Below are 17230 nucleotides of genomic sequence, written 5' to 3'. Positions count from 1 at the left end.
TTACTGAGGCGTTTTGCCAAGAGGAAGCTTCTCCAGGACATCACTCCACTGCAGCTGGTCAGACTGGATGTTGCTGACCAGAAGAACTGGGTCCGCCTGAAGGAAGTTGACGGGCTTGGGTGCTGAGGCAGCCCTGAAGGTAGTTTGATCATTTAGATGTATTACTTTCTATCAAATTATATACAGACCTAGGCAATATTGTTAGGTCATTCAGCTCTATTTACAATCCATTACCCATCTGTCAGGAACTGCAGAGAAAGAGCTGCTTAGGAGAGCTCACTGCCCTCGAGTTTAGGAAGGACTGCGTGAAGGGTATGTCAAATATCCTAAAGAAAGTCCAAGACAAGAGCCCCCTGAAATACCCCACCGTGAGACGGATGGCGTGTTTGGACCCCACTATCATGTACTCCAACCCAGACTGGTGCCAGGGAAGAATGAGCAGACTTGTGCAGAAGTTTCTGCAAGACGAGCAGTTGTCAGGAGGTGTCTCTGCTGGTAGGAATAGTTTAATAGAATAGCTCTGGAAATGTTGTTCCTGATTATTACCAAAAGTACAGAGTAATAACTGATATAAGCCTGTCTGATTTAATATCATGATTAATCATCTAAATAATATTTCACTTATTTCCTTTCATCTGTTTTGTTACAGGTGATGTTATTACCCAACAGTTTGGGAACTTCCTATCTGTTGAGGCTAAAAGCGAGCACTTCCTGTCCTTCCAGCCCACAGAAACGAGGCTTGATGTGTTTCTGCATGGCTTGCTCAGCCAACCCTACCCTGAGCTCTGGGAGTTTTGTCAGAAACTTCTACTCTTGTCCCATGGACAGGCAACAGTCGAGAGGAGCTTCTCCATTAACAAGGAGGTGGAGACCGTTAACTTGCAGGAGGACACTGTAATTGCCCAGAGACTGGTCTGTGACTATGTTGCAATCTGTGGGGGTTGTCAAGGTCCCTCTCACTAAGGAGCTGCTGATCTCTGTGGGATCAGCAAGGTCAAAATACAGAGAAAATCTTGACCTGGAGAAGAGGAAGAGGCAAAGCACTGCACAAGGGCAGAAGAGAAAAACTGCAGAGGACCACATAGCTGAGCTTAAAAAAAAAAAAAAGAAAACTCTGCTGGAGGTATCTGACAGCCTGGAGAAGGATGCGGACAAGTTTGCTGAGCAAGCAGAGGGCAAGTCCGGCACCTTGATGGCTCAGCTCATCACAAAGTCCAACATCCTCAGGAAGAGATACAAAGAAAAAATGAGCGAGCTGAAACAAGCTGAGGCAGAGTTGGAGAGTAAGGCCACAGAACTGAAGCTCATGCCATGAGTGACGGGTGTGTGTTCAGTAGCACCATATCAAGACAAGTCTCGTTTATTGAATGAATATGTTCCAATTAATCTGTGTCTTAATCTGCTCATTTCATTCTTTAAAGAAATATTGCTTAAAATCGATTCCTGTGGTTGACCCACGGGTTCTGCTACCAGCAAGCAGCTGTTGGGCGTTAGGTCTTACCAACCATATGTTTATATTTTGTTGTAGATCTTGGTCTTAAATTCCATTCCAAGTGGCATTAAAAAGGTCTTAAAAAGCCTTAAATTTAACTTACTGAAACCTGCAGATACCCTGTATAAAGGTACGTTGACTAGGTTGTGTTAAAATCCTTAACCTGAGGCTGTTCTCAGCCACCTCATTGTAACTCTTTGTCTCTGTCAGACTCGAGATGGGTAAAAGTTTGGGTTTCCCCTGGAACTGGGGCTTCTGCTGCTTGCAGGTCACCCAGGAGTGATAGGGAAGAGTGCAGCAGTGACCCTGCATGAAAGGTTTGAAGTGGAGCAAGAGTTGATCTTGATGCTGGAGAGACCACTGCCCTCTGAGGACCTCTTTAACTACCTGCACGCCAGTGGAACACACCTGCAGGAGCATGACGCTAAGGTAGGTGGGGGAAAGGATGGATGGATGGACGGGCATGTTTGTGTTTGCAACTTTGTGTGTGTGTTAGGGGTTGTATGACTTAAGAGTTTTTGAAGTCAGCTGTTTTGTGATGAAAGTCAAGTCGACATTGACTAATCGCTGATGACATCATGAATAAAACCACGGGAGAAGGGACTGCTTTGCAATAAGTGACAACATTAGCAAAACGTAATGTATATGATGACAACAGACAACTCATACACATTTACACAGAACAGAAACAAGTAGAAACAACAACAGGTTGCAACTCAGTTGCATCAATGTATGCAACAATAATTTTTAATTATTAATTTTTAATGAGCTCATGCTCAGTTATCAACAGTCAGACTCAGTCATCTAGCTTCCATTGTCCATTATTCAGTGCCTTAAGTAATACCAGGGAAGAGGCTCCCTTTTTGGTCAGACAGTCTGCCAGCTGTTCTTTTGTAGCTGACCACAGAATACGATGAATCCTTTTGTTCTGGATAAGTTATTTGATGCCACTTATTCTGACATAGACCTGACATGAGTAGTCTGAGGGACTCTGATGAGCATGTAGGTGAGTCCTTCTATAGATCTTTAGTGTTGAATTCTTCAAAACCTCTAGCCACAAGACGCGCTTTGGGTATTACACCATCAGGGGTTTCTTTCAGTGTGCACACCCGTCTAGTGGACACATGCCTTTGACCCATATCTTTTACCTTCTCAAACACCCCATCATTCTTCCAGCTACTTATTTCATCTAGTTTAGCCTTATCAAATGAAACACCACCTGTGACTAATACATCATTTTCCTGCATATCAGAGCATAGTTCTACACTATCCAGTGGATTAACCTGAAGATTGTCTACCTTAGTAAGATCAGCTGACCCCATAGTACCAGCGATGTCAGATAGTTCTAAGTACTGTAGGCTGTACCAGTTTCTGTTATTTCCTGTAGCCTTTCCTGCTCGTCCCATCACTTTAGCTCTGTGAGACGCATCTGTTACATTATCCACAAAGCTGATTGTTTGACCTGTTTTCAGCCCTAGGGAGGCTCCTACCCTTATGCCTGTCTGTTGATTATCCTTATGATTGTTACCCTCAGTGACATCTGTATCATTGTCTGTAACACCCCCAGCCTCACCGTCATTGTTCATATCAACATCTATGTCACAATCAGTACCAGGTATGTTCCCACTGTCATTGTTATCAACATCCACATCACTATCAGTAACAGGTACTTTCATATTGCCCTCAGTAACATTCTCCCCAGGGTGCTCTAGACCCTCACTAGCACCTACTTCACTCTTATCAACCTTCTGCAACCTAGAATGATGAACCCTGACATAGGTCCCACCATGGTGTACAAAGATCACCACCCCATCTTGTCGTATCACGACTCCAGGACCTTTCCACTCAACACAGTCTGTCCTTTTGTAGAACACCTTGTCCCCAGTTTCATACTTCTCATCTGTTTGACGAAGTTGCTTTCGTAGAGCTCTTCTGATTCTCTCTGAGCACTCTGCCTCTATGAAAGCTTTCCTTACTGCATGTAATGCTGTTATGTGCTGTCCCACCCATGCACTCATAGTAGTTCCCTCCAAAGCAGGTGGCTGATCCACTAACACAGAGGGAGGGTTCGGATTCTGTCCAAACACCAGCTGATGTGGGCTGAAGCCATGTACGTTCTGCACTGTGTTCTTTGCCATGAGTGCCCAATCCAGTGCAGTTTTCCAGTCAACTCCGTTGTCAAGTTTTACCTTCAGTATTATCTTTGAGCATTTGGTTATGGCGTTCCAGCAAGCCATTGCTCCATGGACTATAGCAGGGGTCGGGAACCTTTTTGACTGGGAGAGCCATAAAAGCCAAATATTTCTAAATATATTTCATTGAGAGCCATATAGTATTTTTAACGTATAATAAATTAAATATGTCTTACTTTTAATGCGACTTCTGGTGCTGCATGGTTTTGCTGATGGCCTTGTAGTCTGGTTCATACGTGGTGAGGTTGAGCTTCATGCAGGCGTTGAGGCTTCCATCAGTTAAACGTGAGCGTAGGTTGGTCTTAATGTTCCTCATATGCGAGAAAGACTGTTCACATGCATATGTAGAGCCAAACATGGTCAATACGGCAATACTCACACGCTGCATTGTGTGGTATGTCACAGGAAGCTCGTTCCAAGTTTTAAGAATCAGCTGGTCTTCAGGTTGAAGATTTTTAATTTCTGTCCACTTGTGTTCCCTCGCCAGCTCTGCTCGCTGTCGCGCAAGACTTTCCAACTCTCCATTAAGTGACTTGAACTTACTCATCCACATGTCTGATGCCTTCAGGTCAGCAACTTCCAGCTCAAAGTCTCCGATAGAGACCCCGGGGATGCATGTCAGGTCGATTTTGTCCACTGCACACATGTGGATGAGTGATGAACTTGAAAAGACCAGTGCGCGCACGAAATTCTCCAAAACGTGCTTTGAATGACTGCAGGAGATTGAACGTAAAGCCAGCTAGCTGCTGGAGATCCAGATGTTGAGTGGAGTCACTTGCTAAGCATGCATCTCTAAATTGTTGCAGTCTTTCAAAGTGCAGAAGACGACCTGTTTCAATGTCCCTGAGAAAGACTTCCAGCTTGCTTTCAAATGCAAACACTGCTTGTTGAAGGGATGAGATTGTATTTCCAATACCTTGCATTTTCACATTGAGCTGGTTCAGATGGCCAGTTATGTCCACGAGATAGTGAAACTGCAGGAGCCAGTCAGTGTTGTCTAGCTCAGGATGCTTGACGCCTTTCATTTCAAGAAAAGTCCGGATTTCACTCAGGCAAGCTGCAAAACGGCTGAGCACCTTCCCCCTTGACAACCAACGCACGTTGCTGTGTAAAAGCAGACCGGGATAATGATTCCCAACTTCTTCTAACAGAGCTTTAAACTGGCGATCATTTAAAGCTCGGGCAACAATAAAGTTGACCACTCGAATGACCAGAGACATCACCTCGCCAAGCTCCTGGCTACACGTCTGAGCGCAAAGCGCCTCCTGGTGCAGGATGCAATGAAAACTTAGGATGGCTCTCTTTTCATGTTCACGGAGAAGCGCTACAAATCCTTTGTTCTTCCCCAACATACAGAGTGCACCATCAGTACAGACAGAAATAAGTTTATCCATCGGTAGTTTTTTTTCTTTAGCAAACTCCATGAAAGACATGAATAAATCCTCTCCTCTTGTTGTCCCTTTCATTGGCAAAACAGCCAAGCTTTCCTCACGCAGTGTGTCACCTGCAGCATACCTGGCAATGATACTGCACTGAGATAGATGGCTAACGTCTGTTGACTCATCTAACGCGAGAGAAAAGTATGTCCCGGCGTTTATGTCCTTAATTTGTGTTTCCTCGACTTGATTGCTACGATCGTGCACAGTTCTTGCTGACAGGGACATGTCTTTTATTCGTTTGATTATCTTGTCTTTATTTGGGAAGTCATCAAACAGTTCATTGGCCACATCAAGCATGAATGTTTTGGCATACTCGCCATCTGTGAATGACTTTCCATTCCTTACTATTGCCAAAGCCCCCGCAAAGCTAGCGGAATTCCCGTCACCTTGCTTGGTCCACACACGTAGTTGCTGCTGACTCGTCTGCACTCTCCGCTGTAGCTCCTCGCATGCCCTTCTCCTGCTGTCCCCCGCTGGATATTTCGATGCAAATGAAGCATGGTGCGTATCGAAGTGCCGCTTTATATTTGACCGTTTCATCGATGCAATTTTATCATTGCATATTAGACATACCGCAGATCCTGCTCTCTCCACAAATGCAAATTCCTCTGTCCACGCAGCCTGGAATGCACGGTAATCATCGTCTTTTTTTCTTTTCGCCATCTTTTCCGTTACAAGGGTTGAAGCGGATAAACTAGTTGGCTATCTGATAAAATTGATTTCTTCACCTTTACAATGACCCGGAAATGCTCGCGAGCCATTGGTTCCCGACCCGACCCACGGGTGACCCGTGAAATTTATCTTCAAAACTAATTTCTGTTTACTTTAAAATGACACAGTATTATTAAGAAATATCACAAGTATTTTAAAATCAGTTCCAAACTGATTTTTTTGAAAAAAAAATAATTTTCAACTCAAAATTGTCTGGGAGCCATATGCCGTCACCGGAAGAGCCATATATGGCTCGCGAGCCATAGGTTCCCGACCGCTGGACTATAGCCAGCAGTCGTCTTTATCTCGATGTTGAAGTTCTCTGCCATGTCTCTTATTTCCTCGTTGTTGAACTCGCCACCGTTGTCGCTGAAGAGACGCTCCGGTGGACCATGGACACTGATCCAGGAATGTCCAAAGCATTTCACTATCACACTTGGTTTCTTTGAGGTCACAATGCCACCCGCACTGAAGCGTGTGAAGTGATCGATAATGTGCAGGTACCACACATTCGGTTCTAGCTCATGTAAATCTACTGCCACAGTCTCATTGTATCGGGAGGCCATGGGCAGACCCAACAGCAAGCTTGGGCTTAGGCTTAGGCTTGCTGTACTTAAGACAAATCTCACATTTTCCTACTATCTCCTCTAGAATAGCAGTGCTCTCGTTATCAGAGTTTCCAGCATTTATCAGCAGCTTCTTCAGTTTGTCAACTGATGCATGTCCGAATTGCTTGTGAAGTTTCAGTAAAGCTTTGTGTTTTTGTTCCTTAGTCATATTCTCTGTGATGGCCAGGACCACATTCTCATATGTATCGCATGGTGACTCATTATCCATTATGTTCAGACAGTAGTGTCCTAAGGAGGTCATCTTCAGAGCTATCGGTTGCCGAAACATTATTGCTGTATCGTTCTCCAAGTTCAGCACAGCTCCTGCTCTCTTTAGCGACGTTTTACTCAGCAGTAAAGGGATGTCAGATGGGACCACTTCTGTGTCTACAGCATTTTGTTTCTCCTATCTTGGCTGGTATCTTGACCTTTTTTGTCGAATGTACAACTCGCCCATCCCCAAACTTGAAAGGCTTGCTACTCTCTGTGTTAACTATTTTCTGTACTTCTTTCTCATTTAGTCCCCCTACATAGTTATTCAGCCATTTTTCACCACAGACAGTCCTTGTGCATGCCGTGTCAATGACAGCTGATCCCAGAGCCTCAACCATGAATATTTCCGTATCCGATTCCTTAGAAAACAGCGTTATATTACACTCATCAGGTTCTTCTGTGCATTTATTTTCTTCTGTTATCTTTACGTGTTCTTTCTTATGTGGGCAATCTTTCACCCAGTGGAATGTGCTTTGACAAATCCCACACTTTGTTCGTCTTCCGTACTTATCAAGTGGATTTGTGCCTGCGAGTGGTCCTCTAGCTTGCACACTTTGGGTTCGTGGGTGCGGTTTTCTTTGATCTGTGTAGTAGGCTGCATCCTGACTCACGTTAATGGCTCCCGCCTTCTGCTCATGTTTTTCTCCGAATATGCATTTCAGTGCTGACTTCATATAATCAAAAGTGTGTTTACCACATGCAGTCAATGCCAGTTGCTTGTCTTTCACATCAAGACTTGCTGTATCCAGTAGTTTAAACGCCAAAACAGCGTCGGGCAGAACCATCTCGAATTTACGGATCCTGTTGTATTTCTGTTCAAAATCAACAATAAAGTCCACCATCGAGACGCCATTTTCCCTCGATATTCGATCAAACTCAGAATAGGCTTCGTAAGCCCGGTCCTTCTCTTCTCTCAAAAAAATCTTGTCAAGTTCCCCAATCAAAGTGGTCATTCCATCATCCTTATTTAGATCATCCACATTTATTCCTAAAGCAGTATCCCTCGCTCTACCTGTCAACGATAGAGCCACAGCCAACGCTTGCTTTTTCTTGTCCAAGTTCGTCACCCGTCTCCATATTTCCACTTAATTTTTCCAGTTTTCATACGGCTTCTTTTCGTCAAATCCAGGAGGCTGTCTGAAGTCATTCGAGGCAACCATCCTCTGCTACCAATGTTAGTTTCAAATAAGACAACTGTACTTATTTAACTGAACTTTATTTGCGCTCTCAACAGCAAGTGGCCTCAGCCTACCAAACATTTCAACAAGTGCCTTTCACTAGCAGCGCGCCTTCCTCCTAACAGGAGGGTTACCGTAAAGACTGCTGGAGAAGTGACTAACGAAACAGGCTACCGTATTAACTGTATTATAGGCACCAACAAAAGTTAACTTATCAAACTTAACACAAAGTGCATAAACACTTTTGCATGCTTCTCATTCCAGTATGTGGTACCCACAGCGGCTCCTTTTTTTTTCTCATCCTACTACTACTACTTTCGGCTGCTCCCGTTAGGGGTCGCCACAGCAGATCATCCGTTTCCATTTCTTCCTGTCTTCTGCGTCTTCCTCTGTCACACCAGCCACCTGCATGTCTTCCCTCACCACATCCATAAACCTCCTCTTTGGCCTTCCTCTTCTCCTCTTCCCTGGCAGCTCCATATTCAGCATCCTTCTCCCAATATACTCAGCATCTCTCCTCCACACATGTCCAAGCCATCTCAATCTTGCCTCTCTTGCTTTGTCTCCAAACCGTCCAACCTGAGCGGTCCCTCTAATATAATCGTTCCTAATCCTGTCCTTCTTCGTTACTCCCAGTGAAAATCTTAGCATCTTCAACTCTGCCACCTCCAGCTCCGCCTCCTGTCTTTTCGTCAGTGCCAATGTCTCCAAACCATATAACATAGCTGGTCTCACAACCATCTTGTAAACTTTCCCTTTAACTCTTGCTGGTACCCTTCTGTCGCAAATCACTCCTGACACTCTTCTCCACCCACTCCAACCTGCCTGCACTCTCTTTTTCACCTCTCTACTGCACTCCCCGTTACTTTGGACAGTTGACCCCAAGTATTTAAACTCAGATGTCTTTGTCACCTCCACTCCTTGCATCCTGACCATTCCACTGTCCTCTCTCTCATTCACGCATAGGTATTCCGTCTTGCTCCTACTGACTTTCATTCCTCTTCTCTCCAGTGCATACCTCCACCTCTCCAGGCTCTCCTCAACCTGCACCCTACTCTCACTACAGATCACAATGTCATCCGCGAACATCATCGTCCATGGAGACTCCTGCCTGATCTTGTCCGTCAACCTGTCCATCACCATTGCAAACAAGAAAGGGCTAAGAGCCGATCCTTGATGTAATCCCACCTCCACCTTGAACCCATCCGTCATTCCAACCGCACACCTCACCATTGTCACACTTCCCTCATACGTATCCTGCACCACTCCTACATACTTCTCTGCAACTCCTGACTTCCTCATACAATACCACACCTCCTCTCTCGGTACTCTGTCATAAGCTTTCTCTAAATCTACAAAGACACAGTGCAACTCTTTCTGGCCTTCTCCATACTTCTCAATCAACATTCTCAAAGCAAACATCGCATCTGTGGTGCTCTTTCGTGGCATGAAACCATACTGCTGCTCGCTGATCGTCACCTCTCCTCTTAACCTAGCTTCTATTACTCTTTCCCAAATCTTCATGCTGTGGCTGATCAACTTTATACCTCTGTAGTTGTTACAGTTCTGCACATCGCCCTTGTTCTTGAAAATCGGTACCAGTATGCTTCTTCTCCACTCCTCAGGCATCCTCTCACTTTCCAGGATTGTGTTAAACAATCTAGTTAGAAACTCCACTGCCATCTCTCCTAAACATCTCCATGCCTCCACAGGTATGTCATCAGGACCAACTGCCTTTCCATTCTTCATCCTCTTCATAGCTGCCCTCACTTCCTCCTTGCTAATCCGCTGAACTTCCTGATTCACTATCCCTACATCATCCAACCTTCTCTCTCTCTCATTTTCTTCATTCATCAGCCCCTCAAAGTATTCCTTCCACCTTCTTAGCACACTCTCCTCGCTTGTCAGCACATTTCCATCTCTATCCTTGATCGCCCTAACTTGCTGCACATCCTTTGCAGCTTGGTCCCTCTGTCTAGCCAATCGGTACAAGTCCTTTTCTCCTTCCTTAGTGTCTAATCTGTCATACCTCCTCATCACCTCTGTTCCCTTCACCAACATGTCCATTGAAGTCCGCTCCAATCACCACTCTCTCCTCCTTGGGTACCCTCTCCACCATGTCGTCCAACTCATTCCAGAATTCTTCTTTTTCATCCATCTCACACCCAACTTGCGGGGTTTTTTCTCATCCAAACTGCAAAATCAAACATTACATTAATTCACACATTGTGTAATGCTAATAATCAATTAATAATTCAAGAAAATTATGCCATCTGATATAGCTATCTAGTCAGCCACAGTCTTTTGCTGCGTATAACAAGATTGGCGCTGACCAGAGGCGATTCTAGGATCAGAGCTTTTGGGTGCTGAGTATCTAGAGTGCTGGCCGGCCAGGCAAGATAAATTTCACTGTTTTGTACATTTTAACGCAATTTTGGACCATCATTCCCACATTTGTGAAAGAAAAGCATAACACATTTTGGGTAGAGGAAACACTGACTAAACCAACAAATCTAAGAAAAAATATTTAAATGCTGAGCTACAGCAAAGAGGAATGGATTGGAATCATAAAATGAATATATAACATAGAAAAGCGGACTTTATCCCTGAACCTATGTATGGACAAATTTACTAAGTTCTGGAGGAAGACAACTAATTTTGATACAGCAGCTCCTCAACATATACATATACAAATACACATACACATAAACAGTATATATGTATGTTTCTGGAGTAAAACAGCCCCCTATAGTGAGTACCAAAAATACCAAAAATGGACCTTAGTCTTACTTTTGGACTTTTATTTGAAATGCAATGCATAACATGTAAAACACATTAACAGAAATTGACTTTTTCAATGTTTGTCTCTGCCTTTTTCCTTCTTGTCTGTATTATATAATACAAATACATAAATAAATACAAGATGTTTTGCATGAAGGTTTGACGAAGTCGGCTTTCATCTTAGGCTTTCTTTCCAGGGTGCGGCGGGGAGAGGTAAGTCTGCTGAGAGCTTGGTCTCGATTGTTCGGGAGCCGTCGACGAGGGGATCGGAATGGGAGAGGCACCACCCAGCTCTTGGTGTCGTCCATCACCATCTCTCTGTCCATGAACTCCAGGAACAGACGATCTTCGATGGAAAGCCCCACTTTGTCGTCATCAGGGACTGGGGTGTCATGTTTGATGCTGTAAGGAGGAACCTTTCCTTGACCTGGAGACGGTTGGGGCACGGAGTGAGGAGAGATGGCCTTCCGTTTTCGAGCACGCTGGTGCGATAGGAAGTCACAGCTGCTGGCTTGTGGGCTGAACCCAGGCACACGTCCCCTATAACCACCCAACCCAGGTCTAGACGGTGGGCATAGGGGGCGCTGGGAGGACCATTGCGTTGCTCCCTGACTTTGTGGACCTGAAGGATGTGGCGTCCCAGAAGTATCAGGATCTGGGCTTCAGGGTCCAGGCGAGGGATTCTGCGAGCGATGGACTTCAGGTGGCTGTGGTGCTGTGCAGCTTCTGGGGTCGGGATTTCTGACCGATCGTCAGGCATATGGTTGCACTCAATGAGTGTTGGAAGCAGCACACTTGTTTTTTTCCATCCAACGACTCCGCCAAGAACCCTGTGGCTCTTCTTCCAGATGTCTCGGTGACACCTGCACATGTACGCAGGGTGTACAGTGAGTCTGAACCTCTGATTTGGATGAGGTGGAAGAAATCAGACCTCGCCAGAGATCTGTTGCTCTGGTCGTCCAGGACGATGTAGACGTTACTAGCTCTGTCTGGGTGTGCTTTGGCGTATACCTTCACCAGGCAGATTTTGGCACAGGATCTGAGGCTTTGGCCTCTGCCACAAACTTCTGTGCATTTAGAGATGACTGCTGGTGGAGGCGCCCCCTCTTCACTCTCCCCGCCATGCTCTGAGGTGGGGTCCTTGTCTTTTTTGTCCCGTGGAGGAGGTCCAGGGTGGAGCGCCGCTATGTGGTCATCGCTCTCACATTCGCTGCACTTCAAAGTTGCCTTACAGTTCTTCGCCAGGTGAGTTGTGGAGGAGCAACACCTGTAGCAGGCACCAATCTCTTTCAGAAAGGCTTTGCGCTCCTCAAGAGACTTGCTTCGAAAACCCCGACATTTCTTTAGGGGATGGCGCTTCTGATGGATGGGACATTGTTTACCTTTGTCGCCAGGCTTGCTGCTCGAACTGCGTGACTGAGAAGCTGAGCGGTTTGTTGAGACCTCTGTCTTGTGGGTGGAGACATGCCTTTTGGCGTGTCTTGATTCCTTTTCTGATCGCTCATGTTTTGAGGACCCTGTGGAGGACTTGTTGGACGTTTTCGAGGGAGCTGAAGGGAGAGTAAAGCTGGGGTCGTTTCTTCTGTGTGCCTCGCTGCAGATGAAGTCTGCGAAGAAGGTGAATGGGGGGGGGGCGAGAGACATGGTGCTGCTCTTTGTACTGGGAACCCTTAGTTATCCATCTCTCTTGTAGACTGTGTGGCAGCTTCTCAACGATCGGGTTGACACGCCTGGCGGTGTCCAGGTACGAGATCCCCGGCAGGTAGCCCTCACACTTAGCAGAGTCTAACTCCATCAGCAGGTCTCCCAGTTCCCTCAACTTTACGGGGTCTTTCTCAGCGATTTTTGGAAAGTTCTCTATCCTCTCGAAGAGCGCTCTCTCGATCACTTCAGGGGAGCACTCTTCTAGGCGTTCCCAGACATGTTGTAGGCCCACTACAGGGTCGGCGACGTGCACATAGCGAATCCTTGTAACGTGCTCTGAGAACTCTTTTCCTAACGACTTTGTCAAGAGGTCGAGCTCCTCGCTGGCAGTTAAGTTCAGTCCTTCAATGGCGTTGAAGAAAGAGGAGTTCCATGCCCAATAATTTTCTGGGCGCTCGTTGAACTGGATGAGACCGGAATTCACAAGCTCTCGGCGCACCAAGTAGCTCGCAATGTCATTCGTACCAGTCGTGTCATCACGATGTGGCTGCGGTGAGGCTCTGAGAGGAGAGTGGTGCAGCTGAGCAGGAGGAGGCTGAGAAGGGGAGAGCTGAGCAGGATGTTGGTGATGTATGTGGAGTACAAAATGTTCTCCATATGCACTCCGTATGTACTCTGTGGTTTTCCACTTGTCTGTGTGTATGAAACTTCTCATTCACTGCAGACACACATAACCATTGTTCTCATGCGTACCTTCCATGGGGCCACATAGCAACTGTTATTATGCTTGCCTCCCCGTTGCCGCATCCCAGGAACGGCCAGGTTGAGCAAAAGACAAGTGCAACAGGCGTACAGACACTCACGAGGCACAGAACGTGATTAACGTAGATTTTTCCTTCATTCCTTTTTAAGATTACACCTTAGTTGACGCAGGAAACATAGTGTATGACGCGACGGACTGTTCTATAAAAAACCACTATCTCCAGCTCAGAGGCAGAGCATATCCTCACAGACGAACCTCTGTGTGGCCTTATGTCTCTCCATCTGCAGATGCATTAAAGATTCTCTGTTTTCTTTAATATTTGTCCGATGATTATTCTCCCCAGAGGTTGCTGGGGCAAGAGCCCATTAAAAGGATAAAGGAAAATCCACAACAATTTGGTGTCAGAAGCGGGATCTCACGTCGCCCCGCCAGACGGACAACCGGCTGACCGATCATCTCGGGACAAGGACATAGTCACCGATCTCCCAATAACCTCACCAGGTTTGAGAAGAAGAAAGGGAGAGGCGGGTGGTCCGTTTGGTCGGTGTTACTGAGATCCCTCAGCAAAACCCTGGGAGATTCATCGCACGGGTAAGCAGAATTCTTTAAAGGATAAAATGATCATTTAAAACGCGTACTATTGAAACCAGATGAGGTCGTGCACTGACAATTAAGCGGCTGTTCACCCTCGGTCTCGCACTAATAGAAGTGGTCATTTGGAAGGATTAAGTGAATTTTGAGGGGGAAAAAAGAAAATAAAAGGGAAACAAGTGTTATGGCTCGCCCACCCCGCACCGTGGCCCGCCCACCCCATGCCGGCAGCCAAACGGCTCGTCAGGGCCGGGCTTAGTCATCAGGGCTGGGCTTAAGTTTGGTGGCCTCCCACGTGCCCGTTGTCAGTTCGTGTTGTTACCTCCCCGCAGTAGCGGCGACTCTCCTCTCACGGTCCTTTTCTCTACGAACTCATCCCAGCCCTTGGTTCATGTTTTTCCCTTGCAAGGTTTCCCCGTGGAAGTATCCTGCCTTGTTCCCGTTTGGATTACCCGCGAGTTTTTTCCCCCCTTGGACTTTCCGTTTTTTCCTTGTCGCTCATTGCCTTCCTATGTTTGAATAAAGTACGCCAGTTTTCGGCTAACCCCATCTCTGTCTGGTGTCGTGCGCTTGGGGTCTCCCATAAACTCTAACACACATGCTATTTTCATGAATTCCAGGTTCGTATCAGGCGCACCTGTTACCTATAGCATGCTATTCCCTGTAATTAAAACAAATATGTATCCCCCATAGACAAAGAAATGACCTGGATGATGCGATACCATGGCAATATTACCTGCAACTCACGGTTGTAGGTAATATTAATGTAACTAGTTATCGAAAAGAATACCGATGTTGGTTTTACTGAGCGGTTAATTGCTAAATGGTATAGCCTATACAGAATTTGGCGGACAAATGCTAACTAAGTCATGACAAAGTAGCAGCCGAGAGAAGAAGAAGAAAAGTTGATGCTAGAATTGATCGGCCAGATGGAGGGGGGAGGGACCTCCGCTGCGCGCTCTGCTGTGATTCGTTGTTTTGTCATCAAATGCTCACAGCGAATCAACCAGTCACAGCAGCGTGTAGTTTATGGCAGCTTTTTCAACATGGAGGAGGACTTCAGCTTATCTGTTTGCAATCGCGCGAAATTCCGCGAATCAAATCTTTAAATATTCGGTCTGAACGTCAAGAAATGCGGTTACAACATCAGCGTGTCACAAAACATACATTTGTTTAACCATTTCGATAAAACTGCACTCGCGCGAATCAAATATTTAAATATTCAGCTGTTGGGCGTTAGGGCTTACCAACCATATGTATATATTTTGTTGTAGATCTTGGTCTTAAATTCCGATCCAAGTGGCATTAAAAAGGTCTTATAAAGTCTTGAAATTAACTTAGTGAAACCTGCAGATACCCTGTTCTTAGGCATGGCTTCCTACTGTGTCGCTTGTTCGTTCCGGCATTTGCAACCTTTGACAAACCCCTTCGGGCCCTCATTGACTCTCATGCACCCGCCTCACAGGTCCTCTTGTGGACCCCAGAGGCAACTAAAGCCTTTGAGGGACTGAAAGTCCAGCTCCAAATCGCACCAACTCTTGGCTATCCGGAGCCCGCTCAAGCATTCACTCAAACTGTGGATGAGCGCAACGGCTGCATGATCTCCGTCCTCTTGCAGTCAGTCTCATGGGGGACTGCAAGCTGCGCCCTGTGGCTTACTTCTCCGCCAAACTTGACCCGGTAGCGGCTGGCTTGCCTCGCTGCCTTCGAGCCGTCGCTGCTGCTGAAAAGGCTGTGATGGCCTCGCGAGACATCGTGGGGTACTCCGACGTTACTCTCCTGGTTCCCCATGCGGTCCCGCTCCTCCTACTTGAACAGAAAAGGTCACAGCTGTCCGCAGCCCGGTGGCTACGTTACAACACTGTGCTCCTTGACATGCCCACCATCACTGTCAAACGTTGCACTGTCCTTAACCCCGCCACCCTTCTTCCCTCACCAGACGATGGTGAACCACACGACTGCGTTGCAGCTGTCTCTGCTGTTTGTTCACCTCAGCCTGATCTCAGCTCCACTCCTCTTGCCAACCCTGACGTTGTCCTTTTTGTGGATGGGTCGGCTTCCCGCTGTCTTACCACCGGCCAATGTCAGGTTGGTTGGGTCGTTTGCTCTGCCTCCGCTTGCCTTAATTGCAGCTCGTTGCCCTCTCACCTCTCTGCACAGGCTGCTGAACTCACGGCCCTCTCTGCGGCCTGCGAGCTGGCAGCTGGCTGGTCTGTCACCATCTACACGGATTCACGCTACGCTTTCGGCGTGGACTTTGGTGCTCTCTGGCAACAGAGACAGTTTCTTACGTCTTCTGGTACTTATGTACATGCGCGTGCGACAAAGACACTCCAGAGCAGGGCTTAGTCCTTTTGAGATTGTCATGGGACGGCCTCCGACCATGGGAACGGGCCCTGCGCCGGGAGCTCTTCCCCAAACCGCTCTTTACGAGCATGCTATGCTACAGCACTGCTGTAATCTCTCCTCTGCTCTCTCCCAAGTCTCCCAAACAGGTGGCAGCTGCTCTCCCCACCCCAGCTGAGAAGGTTCTCCATTCCTACCTCCCCGGCGACTGGGTCGTCATCCGGTGTTTCCGGAGAAAGACCTGGCGATCCAACAGATGGGCGGGTCCATTTTCCCGGGACAACGGCATGGTTAGGGAACGTCTGTCCCGGGGGAAAGCACACACCCACCGGAGGTGGTGTCATATTTCCCAGTGACGTATTTAGAGGCGGAGCTGTGGTTCACTCTCTCTTTTTACGACGGACTCCGACAAAGAGGGACGTCGCCCCCTGCTCGGTGAGTTGGACTAGTGTAAAGCTATTTGTAACCCCTTTTTCACTGGCGGGCAACGCCAAGCACATTTAAACAAGACAAAAGCCTAATGCTACCAGTTACTAAAGTGTTACAATACAAATCAATAGCGCAACAGCATCCTGAGTTCTCAGCGGTGGAATGGTGAGCTGGCTGAACCTCCTGTGTACTAGTAGGCTAGTGTCACTAATGACAATATTAGTGATAATTGATAATAGAAATAATTAACCAAGATAATAATCAATTTAGTAGCGCGGTGCCTCCACTGTGAAAGTACTACACTTAGCTAAGGCTGGTGAATGGTATATCTTCCCAGAATGAAACAAACATGTGGTCAATGCAGATCTTATAACTCTGCTGTGTACTGAATTACTGTACAAGCTTATTACCAGCACTCTATAAGTAACCTAGGCTTTGCATATGCGGAAAATGAGCTGCCAATACACCCGAAATATAATTAATAATAATAGGATTTATTTGATAATAATGAGAGAGAGAGAGAGAGAGAGAGAGAGAGAGAGAGTACCACACGAGTGTAGTATTGCTGATTAAATAAACATTAATTGAAATTACACAGGGTGGGACAAGCGGTCACAATAAACAGGAAGAAAGTATCAAAAGAACACACAAATACCCAGCACTTTCCGTTGGGGCCCGTTGGTGCACATTAAAGCAGCTCTCTGAGCGGAGGGCAAGGCAGCCACCGCCACGATGCCCAGGCGACGAGATAAAAGTGTGCGTGTGTGTGTGAGTATAAATGAA

Source organism: Lampris incognitus, unplaced genomic scaffold (assembly GCF_029633865.1).
Source record: "Lampris incognitus isolate fLamInc1 unplaced genomic scaffold, fLamInc1.hap2 scaffold_38, whole genome shotgun sequence".
Classification (NCBI taxonomy): domain Eukaryota; kingdom Metazoa; phylum Chordata; class Actinopteri; order Lampriformes; family Lampridae; genus Lampris; species Lampris incognitus.
The sequence above is the reverse complement of the archived record's forward strand: the minus strand, read 5'-3'. Positions refer to the sequence as shown.